This window comes from Carettochelys insculpta, chromosome 17 (assembly GCF_033958435.1).
Source record: "Carettochelys insculpta isolate YL-2023 chromosome 17, ASM3395843v1, whole genome shotgun sequence".
In the NCBI taxonomy this organism is placed as follows: domain Eukaryota; kingdom Metazoa; phylum Chordata; order Testudines; family Carettochelyidae; genus Carettochelys; species Carettochelys insculpta.
Window position 1 is genome coordinate 22,183,078 of NC_134153.1, and position 18,422 is coordinate 22,201,499.

An 18,422-nucleotide genomic window follows, 5' to 3' on the forward strand; every position below is an offset into this window, starting at 1 on the left:
GCTAGCCATGTGAAAGATCATTTTGGTCCTGTCCATATGGTGGTAGGCCTGTTGGAAGTTGACTCCTTTGGCTCCATCCTCTTTGGCAGAGTCAATCCCTTTCTGGCAAGTCTCATCCTTTATGCTTCTAATTGCCTGAAGTCAGCTGGCCAGGGCTGGAAGTGTTGTCTCAACAAAGTCTAGGTAGACTTGGACGTCTTGCCCTACAGCCTTTTCTTTCCCCATTTGACTCCTTGGTGAAGAATCATCCAATGGTTTTGAACTCAGTAACGCCATTAGGCAGTGGTTGCCAAACTGGTGTCCATGGACCCCTTGGGGTCTGCCAGTGTACTACAGGGGGTCTGTGAAAAAATAAAAGAAAAATACAAATGATCATAGTAAATGGAATTGGCCTTGATGGGGGACTGCGAATGGTTTGGGGAGGGAGTGACTGGGGGTCCCCACTCGTGAAAAAGTTGGGAACCACTGCATTAAAGCACCATGACCTGTTTCCATGTTAAAATTCAAGCCAGAGAGATATGCACTGAACTACTCAGAGGGCTACCTGGCTGCTAACGATTCTTTCTCCAGTTAACTGTACTGCTGCTCTCTTTCTCTGATGTTTTTTGTTGCCAAAGCAACAGATTTCTGGTTGCTTTCGTGTGAGTCCTGCTCTGAAATCACGTAAAAATGAATCTGTTGCTGTGGTTATTGGAGAGGTTACTAAAAGTTATGTCAAAACTGGTGGAGATGTCAGTTATTTTATTAAGTGTTTAATTGTATGCTCCCCCAAATCCACAAAGTGTGATGAAGCAGGAGCCCTCCCAAATATTTTGCTAGGTGAGCTAAATTTAGTAAGAATTTCCCAAAATGATTTGTCACGATCAGAAATCTTCTTGAAGCAGAAACATGCTTTGGCTCAGATAAGGCAAGGAATGCCTTCAGTTTGTCTGAATCCAGCTACACTGATTTCCTGTTTGCTATTTATGCGGACTGCCCTTTTTACTGCCTTCTTCCAAATTCACGTTTGTCATTCAGAGTGAGGCTGGCTGGTTGGAAACATCTCAAAACTGCATGTCGTCACACAGCATGTCCAGTTCTACCTCTGTGTATAGCAACACATCCGCTTGGCAAACAATGACAAGCAAACGATGCAATCTGGGAAATTCTCTTTCGGAAGTGCTGAAGATAAGCTAACTAGAATACTGCTGAAACAATGATTTCCAGATGAGGCTACGAATGCAGTTAATAGTATGGATTCCTTAGCGAAGGGGCTTTGCCAGAAGCTTGGTGTAGCATTTACTTTTGAGACAACTTTGGCTTCTGATAACTGAGCTAATATCCGGTCAAGTGCGGGAAGCTTGTGACTTTCTTTTCACATGCTTTTAGTAAGTTTCAGAGGGATGGCCGTGTTAGTTGTAATTTGAAAAACAACAAGTAGTCCTGTGGCAACTTAGAGGCTAACAAATTACCATGAAAGCTCATGACCTAATCAATTTGTGTAATAAAGGCTGTGTTTAGACTGTGGTTGTTATTTCAGGATACACATGTATCCCAAAATAGCAACTCCGTGGCTACTCCCCATAATCGAAATAGCAGTGCTATTTCCAGGGCTGTATTCTGATTCTACTACCTCTCCTCAAGAGAGGGGTAGGATAAGCCTCAAAATAGGCCCTTGTTTTGAACGTTAGTGCTGTTTGGATGGCACCAAGTTCAAAATAAAGTAACTTGAAATAATTTACACAATTTGCGCAACATAAATTGAATATATTATTTTGAGATAGGGATATAGTCTAAACCAGGCGTGTCCAACCTGCGGCCCGTGGGCCACATGCGGCCCTGGACAGCTAGTAATGCGGCCCCACAAGATTGTAAACTTTTAACATTATTATGTGATTTATATACATTAACTATTTTATATATTTTATATGCGGCCCAAGACAATTCCTCTTCACTCAATGCGGCCCAGGCAAGCCAAAAGGTTGGACACCCATGGTCTAAACACAGCCTCAGGTGCCACGGGGCTGCTTGTTGTTTTTTAGTAAGCAGTGTATGGGCCACAGAAATCCAGATTATGCCACTGGCCTTAGGATCAAAGCTGTAGTGAAAAAATAGGATTTTAAAACAACAAACAGCCTACACATATCTGTCTTATGTAACGTACTGCCACACCATAATGGTGACCATGGCAGGCCTTGCTTCTCCAGACACCCTTCGCAGGTTCCCCTGTCGCTGTCTGGTTCCCATTGGGATTTCCCTGAACTCCCAAAATTGGGTCTTTTAAAATCCTGGTACACTCTTCGTCAGACAGTCTTGGCAGGTTGTTTTGGGAGGGGTTGATCTAGAGTTGTCAGAGCAAATACTCCTAAAACTGCCCCTTCGTAGCTCTTAAAAGTCCATGGCTGGAGACCATAGCTCAAGATGCTCACCATTTCTGCCTGACTTACCCTAGACCAGAGGTCTGCAACCTGTGGCGCCCTAGCCACATGCGGCTCTTTAAGGGTTTCTTTGTGGCTCCCAAAGCCATACTTTTAAAGTAAAAAAAAAAAAAACCCTCCTGAACCCTCCTGATTATTTTCGATATTTTAGCGAACGTCTAAAAGCCCAACAATGAACAACTCATATCGAAATAGCAAACGATATGTGATCTCAAAATGTTGGATAACTCCCCCTTTAGTATGTGCAGTGCATTGTGGGATATGTGTGTGCCGTGTTCTTAAAATAGGGGTTACAAAAAGTATGGTTTGACGTTCTTTATTAAGGACTGTCTCGTACTTGACATTCTTTATTAATGACTGTCTCGTACTCACAGGCTTTGCAGCTCTTGAATTATTGAGGTTTTTTTACCGAATTTGAAAAATGACTCTTGCTCTTTGGTTGCCGATCCCTGTCCTAGACGGACCCCTAGTGAGAAGTATTTAACATGAAATACACATACACAAGCCAATAACCTGGCCAACATGGAGCATTAATAATATGTTACTATAGAGCAGGTCCATGGATTTGTCAGAGGAACAGAAACGCCTCTTCTATCCCTGTGGTAATTTTGTTACAAGCTGAACAAACAAACAAAGAATCTTTTCTGCAATGAAACCATTCTGCAGCTAGAGAAAGCGACACTTGCCTCTGGCAGGGAAGGTCAAAAGGCAGATCCTGCTGACTGGGACCCCTTTACATTGGCTAACTCCTAGCCACAAGCGCAGCAAGGCTCGGAGACTCACAGGCAAGGGGGGAGTTTGTGTGGGTGTGCAGGGAAACCAAAAGAGAAACAGTGATAACAAGAACTTACAGTGAAGTAGTGAAAATCTGCCTGTGAACTGGTGCCAGCTGCTGAATTTCGATCTTAATTTTAGACTTGGAAGGAAAGTGAGCAAATTAAAATACACAGGAACAACAGTGAAGTGGAAGCACACATGCTCCAAACAAGCAAATTACAGTAGAACCCCAAGATACATGCACTCAAGTTACGCGAATCTCGGGTTAACACGACTCTGAGCACCAGGGAGCTGGCACTTGGCTCTGGGATGCCTGCCTCTCAGGGGAGCCGGAAACTGATCAGTACAGCAGTGCTGGTCAGTTTCCTGATTCCTGGGGGTGGTGGGCAGCGGGAAGCCAAGGTCCACTTCCCCAAGGCTCACAGGAGCGGGGAAAGTGACCAGCACTACTGCGCTGGTCAGTTTCCTGGCTCCCTTGAGTAACACGAAACTTGATTTATGCAGGGTTGCACAGAAACGCAACCTACGCCTAAGTTGGGGGTCTACTGTACACATTACAGCAGCTGGGCTGTCCTGATTTCACTTCAACTGGTCTAGGTTTTACAGCATGTGGTTGACTTTGATCAGGAGCTCTCAAAACAGCAGCTGCTCCTACGTGAGGTGCTAAAACTCAAAGGGCTGGTCTACACTAGGAAAGAAATTCAGGTTAAGACACTTGACTCCAGCTATGGGAATTGTGTAGCCGGAGTCAACGTACTTTAGTTTGAATTTCTGGCAGGGCCCCACTGCAAGAGGTCAATGTGAGAAACTCTCCCATTAATTTCCCTTACTCCTTGCACCTTCAGGGATGCCCTCAGGGGTCGATTTAGTGTGTTCCAGCTTGTCACACTAAATCAAACCCCAGAAGATCAACCACAGCAGCATTTGTCTTCCCCTTTGTGTACTTCAGTGGTTCTCAAATTTCTTGGCCTGAGGTTCACCCCACTCAACACGCATCTTTCCATGGACCACCAGCCAACCAATTGTGATAATAATGCATTTGCGTCTCTCTAAATACTTCAAATATTAAAGCATTCATACTAGTCTACGGGAGCATGAAAACAGATATTCAGATGTTACATGGGGGTGGGGGGCGCAGGGCTGGAGAGCCAGGGCGGGCTCCCTACTGCGGGGGAGAGCAGAAAACAAGCCCCAAGCCTGCGGCCCACCTGTAAGATGGCTGTGGCCCACACTTTGAGAACCACTGGTGCAGACATACCCTCTGGTGCTGGGAGTGCAGCCACACCAGCTGCTTGAACCAGTTTGCATCAGCAGGGTTTACAGTTTGGTGCAGTTGGTCTCTGCACCCCCCACTGTACAAACTGTTGGGGCTCCCCTGTGTGACCCACAGCTTTCAGCCCCCTTTCCTGACCAGGCACAACTCCTGTGTGGTGTTTTGGTGTCAGAACTCCAGGGCACAATGACCTCGTGTCCTTAGATATGAATTGGGGAGATATAGTAAGGTCAAGTAAGCATGCGTTTTTGTGCACTGCAGAACTCTGGTCAGTGTTCATTATTGTGGAAACAGCCACGAGCATACTAGTGGCACCATGATAATCTATGAATAGATTTTCACAAGAGCAGGTAGACAACTGCTATTGGGATGGAAGGCTTCCTCCATAGTCATGCTAAGACTTTAAATACAAGAAGTAAGGCAACAGTCAGCCATGCTAACCTGTTCCTTACTACCATTGCCCTGCCCTTCCTCCCAATACATGGGCATCATGGTGAGGCAGGACACAATATATTTAGCTTCCAGAGGTGAAGTACCCAGCAAAAGTTGCTGGTAGTTGTACTGGTGTGACCATCAGAATGCTGGACACTTGAAATGCAAAAGGAATTTTCGCTGTGTTGTTCTTGTGCCAGAGGTTTTGATACATGCATTGAGGCAACAGACATGGCAATAAGAAAATCTCATCCCCATGCAAAAGGATTATCTCATTCCGTGCCACAGAAGCAGAAATGTTTAGAGGCTAGATCAGTGGTTCTCAACCCATTTGCCACTGTGAGTCATGCATGCAGCTCTCTATGTGTTATGTGGGCTGCACCTGCACAATATATTTTGGTAAACTCAGGGAACTGGTAGGTATGGTCCCATGGGAAGAAAGACTAAGAGGAAAAACAACTGAAAAGAGTTGGCAGATTTTCAAAGGGACATTACTGAGGGCCCAAAAGCAAGCTGGATAGGAAAGATAGAAAGTAAAGTGTGGCAAAAGACCAGCCTGGGTTAACCAGGAGATCTCACTTGATCTCAAAATAAAAAGGAGTCATCAAAAAAGTGGAAACTAGGACAAATTGCAAAGGATGAATATGAGCAAACAACACAGGTATGCAGGAGCAAGATTAGAAAGGAAAAGGCATAAAATGAGCTCAGACTAGCTCGTCATAAAGGGTAACAAGAAGACATTCTATAAATATATTAGAAGCAAGAGAAAGACCAAGGAGAGTGTAGGCCCACTGCTCAGTGAGGCAGGAGAAACAATATCAGGAAACTTGGAACTGGCAGAGGTTCTTAATGATTTTTTTATTTTTTGTCTTCACCAAGAAGTCTGATGATGAAGGAATACCTACCATAGTGGATGCTAGTGGGAAGGGTAGGTTTGGAAGATACAATAAACAAGTTAAAAATAACTTAGAAAAGTTAGATGTCTGCAAGTCACCAGGGCCTGATGAAATGCATCCTAGAGTACTCAAGGAGCTGATAGAGGAGGTACCTGAGCCTTTAGCTATCATCTTTGAAAAGTTCTCAAAATTGGGACAGATTCCAGAAGACTGGAAATGGGCAAATATAGTACTCATCTATAAAAAGGGAAATAACGACCACCCAGGAAATTACAGACCAGTCAGTTTAACTTCTGTGCCAGCAAAGATAATGGAGCAAGTAATTAAGGAATTCATCTGCAAACATCTGGAAAAAAATAAGGTGATGGGTAACAGCCAGCATGGATTTGTGAAGAACAGATCATGCCAAACCAATCTGATAACTTTCTTTGACATGCTAAGTAGTCTTGTGGATAAGGGAAAAGTGGTGGATGTGGTATATCTCGACTTTAGTAAGGCATTTGATACAGACTTGCATGATTTTCTTGCAAATAAACTAGGCAAATACACTTTACATGGGACTGCTATAATGTGGGTGTATAGTTGGCTGGATAATGATTCTCAGAGCATAGTTATTAACAGTTCACAATCATGCTGGAAGGGCATAACAAGTGAGGTTCCACAGGGGTCTGTTTTGAGATTGGTTCTGTTCAATACCTTCATCAATGATTTAGATATTTCCATAGAGAGTATGGTTATTAAGTTTGCCGATGATACCAAACTGGGAGGGGTTGCAACTGCTTTGGAGGATAGGGTCATAGTTCAAAATGACCCAGACAAATTGGAGAAGTGGTCTGAGGTAAATAGGATGAAATGTAATAAGGACAAATGCAAAGTACTCTACTTGGGAAGGAACAATCAGTTTCACACATGCAGGATGAGAAGCGACTGTCTAGGAAGGAATGCTGCAGAGAGGGATCTGTGGTCATAGTGGACCACAACCTAAATAAGAGTCAACAGTGTGACCCTGTTGTGAAAAAAGCAAACATGATTCTGGGATGCATTAACAGGAGTGTTGTGAGCAAGACATGAGAAATCATTCTTCTGCTCTACTTTGCACTGGTTAGGCCTCAATTGAAGTTTTGTGTCCAGTTCTGGGTATCACATTTCAAGAAGGAAGTGGAGAAATTGGAGAAGGTCCAGAGAAGCGCAACAAGAATGATTAAAGGTTTAGAGAACATGAGTTATGAGGGAAGACTGAAAGAACTGGGCTTGTTTAGTTTAGAAAAGAGAAGACAGAGGGGACATGATAGTGATTTACAAGTACCTAAAAGAGTGCTACAAGGAGGAGGGAGAAACGTTGTTCTCCTTGGCCTGTGAGGATAGGACAAGCAGCAATGGGTTTAAACTGCAGTAAGGGAGGTTTAGGTAGGACACTAGGGAAAACTTCCTAGCTGGTCAGGGAGGTTAAACACTGGAATAAGTTGCCTAGGTTGTAGAATCTCCAACACTGGGGATATTTAAGAGCACGTTAGTTACACACCCATCAGGGTGATCGAGATGGTGCTTGGTCCTACCATGAGGTCAGGGGACTGAACTCGTTGACCTCTCAAGGTCCCTTCCAGTTCTAGTTTACTACTATTTTATGATATATACTACCTGTATAGTTCTGAGGACATCACAAGGACCACATGCTGACTGGGCCTCAAAGAGCCTGCAGGCTGTGTGTTGAGAACCACTGGCTTAGGTGCTGTAAGAAAAGCAAGCTAAAAATGTATAGACATAGATGGTGAACCTCACAAACAGCTTGTCAGTCCTTTTTCTGTAAAGCCTGGGAGGGGAGGGAGTGAGTACAGTTGTATATATAGTTCTGGGGTTTGCTCAGTGTTATCGCTGAGGGAGTGTATGGAGATGAAGTACAGCTGTGTGGTGTGGTTGTGGTCTATGAGTGCAGTGGATATTGGAGCGTGGTGTGTGTGAATCACAGTTATATGTGGTTTATAGGTGTCTGGTGTATGTGCTGGTAGGGTAGATGGCTGGGTTCTGAGTGAGTTCTCTCTCTTCTGGAGCCATTCGTGGCCTGGTGGGTGCTTGTTTTCGTGTACCTGTTAGATTCCTCTTATGTTGGCAGAATACACCAAGATCATCACAAATCAAAGTCATAAGGCTAAAAAAAGTAAATTGTTAGCAAACAGTATATTGACTCTTATGACTTGTGTTGCGAGTAACTCCCATGTTATTTATTAAATGAATTCCTAAATTTAGTTGTGTGACCGTAAAAATATCTTTGAAGGATGAATGGTTCTTCTGAGGTTTCAAGAAATAAATGCTTATGAGGGTGGAATGTCCTGGACCGTACTTTTTTGAAAGCTCCCCAGTATACATTAGTGCATGGGCAGATATAACATACTCCACTGCCTCCTTAACTCCCAGTGTGAACAGCAGGAGGTGCTATAGTGATGGGTCAACCCTGTAACAGACCATTTACAGTAAGTAAACTCCTTCTTATCAGGTATTCTGTTAATCAGAACTCTCAATTAACCGGCACCATCCCCTGCCGGCTCCTCCCCTGGGTTGCCCTGGCTGGAGCAGCCCCTGGGCCCAGGGCTGGGGCTGCCAGTTATCAGTCCCTGGGCTGCCAGGGTTCCTTAGGCCAGGTCCCCAGGACTGGATTTGCCAGGGCTCCACCCCCTGCAGGCTCCCAGGGTTCTCCCAGCCCCAGGGCTACTGGAATCAACCTGTCCAGGTCCCTGGAGCTGCCAGCTCTCAGCCCTGGGGCTGGAGTCCCTTGGCCCCAATGGAGATCCCATCCCTGGCCCCAGGGGCTGTTGGCTGAGCTCCCTCCCCAGTGGGGTTCCCCCACACCACAGGAGTGCCGGCATTTCCCCCAGCCAGCTGGTTCCCAGCCCCATGCCCCAAGCCTGCCAGCATTCCCCTGCTCAGCTGGCTCCCAGCCCCGGGCTGCTGACAGAGCCCCGCACCCCAGGCCTGCCAGCATTTCTCCACCCTGGCCAGCTTCCAGCCCTGGGGCTGCTGGCAGAGCTCCACACGCTGGTGGAGTTCTCCCCCCTGGGGGCTGATGGAGTTCCCAGAAAGTGGTGCCCTGGCTGGCTCCCCAGCACTGGAGGGGCTCTGTGCCTCAGCCAGCTCCAAGCAGTGGGGCCGGTGGGGTCCCCTTTCCTCCTGCCAAGGATCCTGCAGCTGCCTGTCAGGTCAATGGCATATTTGAATATCCAGCAGTCTCCTGTCCTGGGGTGGCTGGATATGAAATCCAACTTGCCTGGGTGGCAGGATAGACTCAAGACCCGTGACTCCATGTTAAGACTTAAAATGAGCCAGGAGCTCACATTTCCCACAGGCTTGGTACAATCTAGTTACCGCACACACCATCAGCTCGGACGTCTGTCCTGCTTTTGACAGCCTGCCTTGAGGTAGGCACTCCCAGTCAGGAGCCACTCCAGACAGCGTGACAGCCGTAGAGAGGCTTTCTTAGAGCTGTTATAACACTGAAGTCACATCAAGTGCGCCAGCAGCAACCGAATCTCTCAGAACTGGCCCCCATAAGGACTGCTGATGTTGTACACCAGCTTCTAAAGTGCAGGACAATGAAGCTTTGGTGTCTGCCAGATCTGTAAGGACATGTGCATGAAAGACAGGGAGCGGGGACTCTGGACTGGGAGAAGACATGCTTCTGCGACCTGCGGCCCAGCCAGTTGGCCCTGCCTGTTCTGTTGTAAGTCTTTCACTTCTGGCAAGTGTCCGGGCTGGCCATGGTGCTAATCAGAATAAGCTCCTGAAAGCCCCACCTGCCCTCCCCTGAGTCCGTCAGCCCGTAAAGAAGGGGATGTCTCAAAATCTATGACAAATGTTGGGCACCATGCTGTTGCTTGCCTGATACATGGTTTAGTTTGATGGGGTAGCTCCTTTGCCTGGACCGTCATGTCCCAGACTTGGGTCACTCTGACAGCACAGCATATGTCTCAGAAACCTTCTTCTGGAGCTTGGCAAGGCTCCGACATTCTTCACTCCCTCGCCTCCAGGAGTTAGACACCAGCGAGGTGAAACGTTCACTCCCCAGTGGTCTGGTAGCACACGACTGGATCATCCTCATGCTCTGCCAGCTGGCTGTGAACAGCAGTAACGTCAGCCAGGAGACAACGTTCCTGTCCAAATGGGTTGGGAGACAGTGACCACTAGCAGCATTTGGAATGTGGTGGGGGGTCCGAAATAAATCAATGCACATCAATAAATGAATCCTGAATAAATAATCCTGCAAGCTCTGGCAAACCAGCTCAGGACATCTTGGCTCAAACTCACTCGCCAGGCTCCAGGAAAGTCTGCAGAGTCTCAGTTTACGACAAAGTCACCAGTAGTTCCAGGAGATACAGGCCTTAGTCACTGAGGCCATCGTTTGGACTTTAACAATTTGTCCCATGGTTCACTGGAGTTCCAGCAGCCTGCATCCCCCGGACAGGTGAAAGGGTCAAAGGATTTGATTTCACCAAAAAGTCTTGGGAACTGCCATGATGTACACACACCCTGGCTAGGGGGTGTATGGACAATGCTGTTAATTCTGTGGGGTGGCCTCCAGGCCTCACAACCCCTTGCAGTCCAAGGCCTAGGGTGAAGACATTTGCCCCAGTGCCCCATGATAGCGTGGCCTATTAGCCAGAGTCACTATAACAGCCCTTTGCCACAGGGCAATGCAGTCTAATAGCCAGAGTCAGCATAGTGACCCTTTGCCACAAGGAAGAGTGGCCTATGGTATGATCAACAGGGGCTGGCAGCCCACAAAGGATTTCCTGACTCAGGGGGAGCAGGGAATCTCACTGAAACACACCTAGCTCACCTGGGTGGGAGATACCACTTGCTCACCCACCCTCAGTCACTTCTTATCTGAGCTGGGGGTGTAACAGCCCATGAAGCCACAAACGAGATCTCCAGGTTCCACAGCACAAGCCACCACTACCGCTCCATCAGCCATGGAAGCTTAATCAGATCCTCTGGGTTTCCAGTTCCTACAGTTGGTTCCTGATAGGAGCTTGCAACACTCATCCGTCCTCTCCAACCTCCTTTCCAGATGGAGCTCAGCTGCTGCCTTTTATACTGACCCAGCACTCTGAGCATGCTTGGTACAGCCACAGGGGCAAGATTTTCTCCACCCACAGTGTGGTGTTAACCCCTTCTGGCCAAATGCAGGGTACACACACCCATCACAGGAACTAACTAATGTGCTGGAGCAGGTTCAGCGGAGGGCAGCAAAAATGATTAAGGGGCTGGAGCACAAGACCTATGAGGATAGGCTGAGGGATTTGGGCTTGTTTAGTTTACAGAAGAGAAGACTTAGGGGTGATCTAATAGCAGCCTTCAGCTTCCTGAAGGGGAGCTCTAAAGAGGAGGGTGAGAAACTGTTCTCAGTGGTGTCAGATGGCAGAACAAGGAGTAACGGCCTGAAGTTGAAGAGGGAGAGGTGTAGGTTAGATATTAGGAAGAACTACTTCACCAGGCGGGTAGTGAAGCAGCATTGGAATGTGTTGCCTAGAGAGGTGGTGGCTTCTCCATCCCTCGAGGTTTTTAAGTCCCAACTTGACAAGGTCCTGGCTGGGATGTTAGTGGGGGTTGATCCTGCTTGAAGCAGGGGGCTGGACTAGAAGACCTCCTGAGGTCCCTTCCAGCCCTATGATTCTATGGAAGTGTATTTAAATGAAAATCCACATAAATGAGACTGGGGATAAAATGACAACCCCAGAGGAAGCTTTAGGGTATAACACAGTACAAGATTGCTTACTTGTCAGCCTGAGCCAGTTTTTTCCATAGCTCAGACGCACTTCAAGATAGGGACTCTGGTATTTATATGGTGTGTTTTACTTATTGTCCTGTACTGCACACAAGGAAGATGCTGTGGTCCTAACAATTGTTACAACTGTATACAGTATTGGCCAATGACCTCTGAAAATGGCAGATTCAGAAGCAAAATCAACAAACATGCACTACTTGTTTGGGACAAAATTTTCACACCAGCATCTAAAGTCTGACTAGTCACTTGTTTGCACAACTAACTGCTTATTTGGCATGTGCAAATACCCATTTATATGCATCAATGTGAATTTCGGCAGGTGTGAAAAAACATAGATTCGGCTTCAGAGGGAATTCCTCTGTATCACGCCAGTATATGATTTCATACTGTGGTTGAAACATTATTGGTTGTTGCCCCTTTAGCAAAAGCTTTAACCTGGCTTGTTTACACCATTTCCTTAACAACAAGATTTGAAAAAGGGAGTGGGCATTGACATAGACATCAAGAATATTCTGAGTTTTTGGAATTAATGCTAACAAGGCTATTTAGCCTCAAGCTTCAGGACCCAAAGCCAATACCAAACCACTGGAGATCAGGGTGAGATCTAGCGTGGGAGGCAAATCACTCCATAACCTTATCTATGGCAGCTCTTAAACCTTCTTCTGGAGCGTCTGGTGCTGGCCATTGTCACTAGATAGGACAGCGGGCTAGCAGGACCTTTGGTCTGATGCAATGTAGCAATTCCTGTGTTATATCCCTGAACTATTAACGGAAAAACCCTAGTCTCTGCTGAAGTCAGTAAGATATTTGCAATTGACTTCATTACAGTTGAGATTTTTTCCTAGCTGTTACCTATATTCTTCTATTTCTAATTTCACTGATTTGGGGCTGTGGAATGGGGGTGACTCACTGCCACAGCATCTCCCACTGGCTGAGGAAAGAATTAGCTTGTTTGGTCTCCAGCTCAGTGCCCCACATTCTCTTTGCACAATCAACTCTCTGGACCCACATTTCTCTCTAGACTGCAGTGTTCTCTTCAGGACACTGGAAGTGCTCATTCTACTAGTCCCTTGTCCCCTTCCAGGGGAATCAGCAGTCCTGGTTCAATTCAGGTCACCTACCCCTGTGGGCCACTGCAGCCTCGGTCTAGTCCCTCACCTCAGTGACGGACTACAGTCCATTAGGGCCAGTCTGGTGTGTGGCTAGGTGTAGTACAAGGGGAAGGGGAGGGACTCTGGCCTGCCCACCACTTTGAGTCTGAGCCCATGGAGCCTCTGGCAGCCACCTTGTTCCACATGCCTCTTTTCTCCCCTTTACTGTCTTGCTCCCTGGGCCACTTCCTCTATGGCCCCCTTGCACCCTCTGTGCCTCTATTTCAGGGCCAGCAGTCTGACAGGCATCAGGCTGGAGCCTCTCCCTAGCTTCCTCAGCTTGCCCAGCACTTCTCTACTGAGGTTCTTGCTCTGTGTGGGAGCCAGTCCTCTCCCTTCCCTGACTAGGACCTAACTGACCCAGGTCTCCTGGAACAGCTCCTTATATGCTAGGCAGCTACAGAAAGCTGCCCTCTGATTGGCTGCCCTCAGGAGCCCTTCACTCATTGGCTTGAGGGGTTGTGCAGGCTCCCTCCCACCCTCTTAACCCTTTCCTTGTAGTAGGAAGGCACTTGCCCCATTTCACACCCTCCCCGTTAATAATCTCTGCTATGGAGGTGTGTCTAGCACCTCAGTTTTCCCCTCAGTTGAGTACGCAGAGTTTCCCTCTCTAGTTGTAGGCTCTCTGATCTTTGGAGCAGCCTGTTCCCCTCCAAAAGGGTCTGGATCCCCACAGTAGCCCGTTCCACTCTTGTGGGGGGTTCTGTCTCAGTTTGGGTCCCCACCAAAGCTTGCCCTGCTCCAAAATGAGTCCCCTATAAACACTGGGGCTTCTTTCGTCCAGCTTTCTCTCAGTTCGGGCCTCAGGCTTCACCACCTTCTCCCTCAGGGCAGTCTCAGCCTGGGCCTGCATTCCTGGCATCCTCCTATCCCATCTCTGAGGGCAACGCCCCCTTATATGGCCTTGGATGTGGCAGAGGAAGCACCTCTTGTGTCTTCCCCTTCTCACGGCCTTCCTACAGTCTCCCTTTGCCTTAGCCCTTCTCTCAGGGTTAGCTGGGGCCTTGCAGGTTCCCTTAGGGTGCTACCTCCTCAGGTGCCCAGGCTCCCCACAGGCCCAACACATTCGGGGCCCTCTGTTATCCTCACAGGGGGCATTTTCTTGCTGCTGTCCTCATACTGGTGGGGCCACCAACTGCTCTTTCTCCTGCTAGTTCCTCCCCACTTGTGAGCAGCAGGTCCAGCTGTGCATGACCCCTGGTCGGTTCCTTCAGCACTTGTACCAGGAAGTTATCCCCAACAATTCCCTGGATTGTCTGTGTGCTGCCGTACTGACCTCCCAACAGATGTCAGGGTGGTTAAAGTCCCCCATGAGAACCCAGGCCTGGGGTCTGGAAGCTCTGCTTAGTTGACTGAAGAAAGCCTCATCTACCTGATCTGGTGGTCTCTAGCAGATACCAATCACAACATCACCTCTGTTGCCTCTGCCACTTAATTTAACCCAAAGGCTCTCAGCTGGCTTTTCTCGCTCCATACAGTGGAGCTCTGAGCAGTCATGCTGCTCTCTTACATAAAGTGCAACTTCTGCTCCTTTTCTCCCCTGCCTGTCCTTCCTCAACAGTTTATATCCTTCCATGACTGCTCCAGTTATCCATCATCCCACCAAGTCCCTGTTATCCCAATCACCTGATGCTTTGTTTACTGTGCAAGGGCTTCTAGTTCTTCCTTTTTGTTTCCCAGGCTTCTTGCATTTGTGTACAAACAGCTTAGATAATTACCTGATTGTCCTGCTGTCTTCTTCCAAATCAGGGGTCCTCCTTTGTTGTTTCTTCCTCCTGGTATTTCTTCCTGATACACCATGTCCCCACTTACCTCAGGGCTTGTATCACTGTCCCCCAACGAACCTCGTTTAAAGCCCTCCTCACTAGGTTTGCAAGCCTGCCTGCAAGGATGTTCTTTCCTCTCTTCATTAGGTGGATCTGTCTCTTCCTAGCAATCCTTGTGCCCAAAACAGAATCCCATGGTTAAAGAAAATAAAGCCATCACCACCTGTGCTACCATGTATTTACTTCCATGATTGGACGATCCCTACCTGGACCCCTTGCCAAGGGCTGTATGTCCCACACCTTCCAGTCAGTGGACACCTCTGAGCCCTTCCCTGAGAGGGCTCTGCCTCAGCATCCTCCGAGTGCCCATGCAGAGATCCTCAAAGCAGTTGCTTACCTCCACTGGAACTGGAGATACTCGGGTTGGCTTTCTTCTCCTGGAGGTTACATGCTTCCAATTTTCTTATCTGTTCTGTACTGCCCTCACTGGTTCCTCAGCCTGCTGTGCTGTAGAATTGAATGCTGCCTTTTGTCAAAGAAGTCTTCGTCTTCTCTGATGGACCGGAGGGTTGATATTTGGGTCTTAAGTCCTCTAATCTTTTCTTCCAAGATGGATAGCGACCAGCTTGCACTTGGTACAAATGACGTCTCTTCTATCTTCCAGGAGGAAGACAAATATAGCGCATGCTGTGCTGGTCACAACAACTGATTTGTCACTATCCATTTTTCCCTTTCTTCACAGAGTTCCCTCAGTTGTTTTTATTGCCCAAAGAGAAACAAACTACAGGACAGTATCAGAGAGGCGGCCGTCTTAGTCTGTATCTTTGAGAACCACAAGAAGTCCTGTGGCACCTTATAGACTAACAGATATTTTGGAGCATGAGCTTCCATGGGTGAGGACCCACTTCGTCAGATGCATGACTGGGGGTGGTGGTTTCAGAGGGGTATTTAAAGAGTGGGGCCCCAGTAAAAGGGAGGGCCAGAGCTGACAAGGGGCCATATCCCCCCATCTTATCTGACTTGTTTTTTCCCCTTCTCATCCATACTACAGATAATGGGCCTTTTCCACCCTGACTGAATAGACCATGTCATTTCTAGCTCTCCCTTTTACTGGTACCCGACTCTTTAAATACCCCTCTGAAACCACCCCCTCCCACTCATGCATCTGATGAAGCCGATCTTTGCCCAGGAAAGCTTATGCTCCAAAATATCTGTTAGTCTATAAGGGGCCACAGGACTTCTTGTTGTTCTACAAGACAGCATGGGGCACTTTCTCAAGGTGAACTCTCAGGCAAACTTTCCTGCCAGCTGCTGTCCTCTTGGCTGCTCACAGTGTTCACTTTGGCTGCTTTTTTATAATGCTGCTGGCTAGGCCTATCTTAAAGCCTGGCCTCCAATCCAATCAGCCCTTGAAGGCCCACCTGAAACAAAGCATTCCCACCCGACACTTTTCAAACTGTGAAACACACGTTCAAACTGCCCCTCTTTTCAAACTGCCAAACGTAGAGGCAAACAAATGCTCACAGACAGAGAGATACTTGGGTAGTCACAGCACAGCCTCCCAAGAGCCACACTTACCTGAGCCCCTCTCGGACATTTTCCAAGCAAACTCCCCTATTGGCTGCTGCCCTGTTCGCTGCTTACCGTTCACATTGGCTGGTGAATCAGCATTCACATCAAAATGAACCATTTTTCCACTTGGTAGGATTTTTCTAGAGATAGAATTTCAACACATCCTGGGCAAAGAGTTCTAGTAAAGAAAGGGTGTTTTGTTTTACTCAACCAGAAAGCCATATTTCTTCTGTCTGACCTCTCCCCTTTGTCTCACGGTAAGCAGAAGACATCTGCTTATTACTGAAATCTCTTCTTTCCTGCCCCTGAGGTTTCTCATGAAGGTCTGAAATCAGCAAAATTAGGCACAATGGTGGGAAAGTCACAAAGGAGAGCCAGAGAAGTGAGAATGCAAAGGAAACATGTCAGAGACATAGGAAAACCTGCTCCAGGATCTGGGCCAAACCCCATTGAATTAAATAGGAGTCGGTCTGATTGTCTCCGCCACCAGTCGTGTAGTGTGTTACATGCAGATTGTGAGTTCTCGAGGTCAGGCGCTGTTGCTTTTGTTATTTGTCTTTCATAGAATCCTAGGGCTGGAAGAACTGCCACCTGCTCTGGCGCTCATGTTGGCAGCGTAGCACAGAGCCATGAAGTGAAGAGGCATCAAAGTCAATGTTCCCTCCAGAGCCCGAGGGACACACTAGTAGGGGAAGCTGGATCTGCTATTGCTTTGGAGACACACAACTGGCACTGGCACCTTTCACCTTTCTCCACTTTGCAAACAAAGGCCACATTCAGTCTGGGGGTGAGCAGATCAACTTCACTGCCCTTATCCTCCAACACCAGGGCGGTATCGGCCTACCACTGCCCAAGAGGGAGCTTCCCAGGCATTCCCACTGCGTATGGATAAACGTTGCACTTTTTGCACAATGCCAGGTCGCAAGCGGGCTCCAGCTGATTGGTGATGCATGAAGTTGTTAGACAAATGCACAGACAGAAAAGTTTTGTGGATTATTGTGTAGCGAGTTGCTATGTGTCAGTATTTAGACCATTGGTGCACAGCTCACTTGAGACAATGCTGTTAGCCCAGTGATTTATCTCCTCTCTTTCTTGCCCTTCGTGGTGATTAAACTGAGAATTCATTAGAACTGCTGTTGAATTTGTTGACTGCCTGTGCGTTTTGGCTGTCCGTGATTCTTCTCTGCAAATACAGTGTGCTTTGGCAGACAGGACAGTCTAAGCTGCAGGATATTACGCCTGGCAGGGACACAAAACCCTACCAGTTCCTGGAATTTCAATTGTCTCGCAGAGCGCTGATTAAGCAGCACTTTCAAGCCGTACCCAAGAAAAAACCTGTAACTGTCTCTGAGTGCAGGATTCTTTCACTGCTAGGTCGCTGTATGGTCATGGAGGTGCTGCTGGTTCAGTCTCTCCAGCCTGGTCAGTCTGTCAAATGCCATACGGGGAGACACTGAACTATTTTCTCCAACGTACAAGTTTGCGTTTCACCATGTCGGGCAGGTGTTTCCTCCTGGCGGGCAGGGAGCGTCTCTTTAAAGAAAACGATAATGCCCCCTTCTCTGACCATGGTTCACTATTTTTCCTTCATCCCAAAACTACTTAAAAAATACTGAAGTGACTGACAGTGCCAGTCTGCCCAGTCCACGTCCCCAGCTTGCTCAGTTCCCACCTCCTCTCTGTTCACTTCATGCCTCACTGTAGCTCCTGTGGAAAGGCCATTGTCCCTCATTTCAGAGGCTGGCCCAGGGTTCCCACTAAGCTGAGCTCTTGGGCAGCTACCCGGGAGAGATTCAGGTACCGCCCAGCCAATTAGCACAATGCCCACAGCTGGTGGCGTGTGTTTCTATTGGTGGTGCACATCCGCACATGCCATGGTGCCCATAACAAAATTTATTCTGCCCATGGATGGAAAAAATTAGAGGGAACCCTGCTGAGGGCTGAAGAATAGGGTCTCACCAACAAGCAGCAGCACTAGCAGGGCCCAAGTAGGACTCTGTCTCCTATCACCCCCCAGGCAGCTCAGATTGAGAGCTGGGTGTACTGGAGCAAAACAGCCTCTGCAACTCCTGTTCCTAGAGGGCACATGGATCAGCCACCCTGCCCTCCTCTCCTCCTGTCACCAAGATGGTTCTAGTCCAGCCAGATGCAGCATTGCTTCCCGGCTCCCAGCTCTCATCCATGTGAGATTCCCAAATGCTGGAAATAAGGAACGTCACAGAGCTTAGTTGCAACCATGTTTATGACTGAACCTACCAAGCACAGTCTCTGCTGGGACTTGCACCTTCCTGCTGCTTGAGGTCACGGGCAAGGAAAAACCTGCAGCAGAGCAGCCTTAATCTGGCCCGGTGTTTGCCAGAAC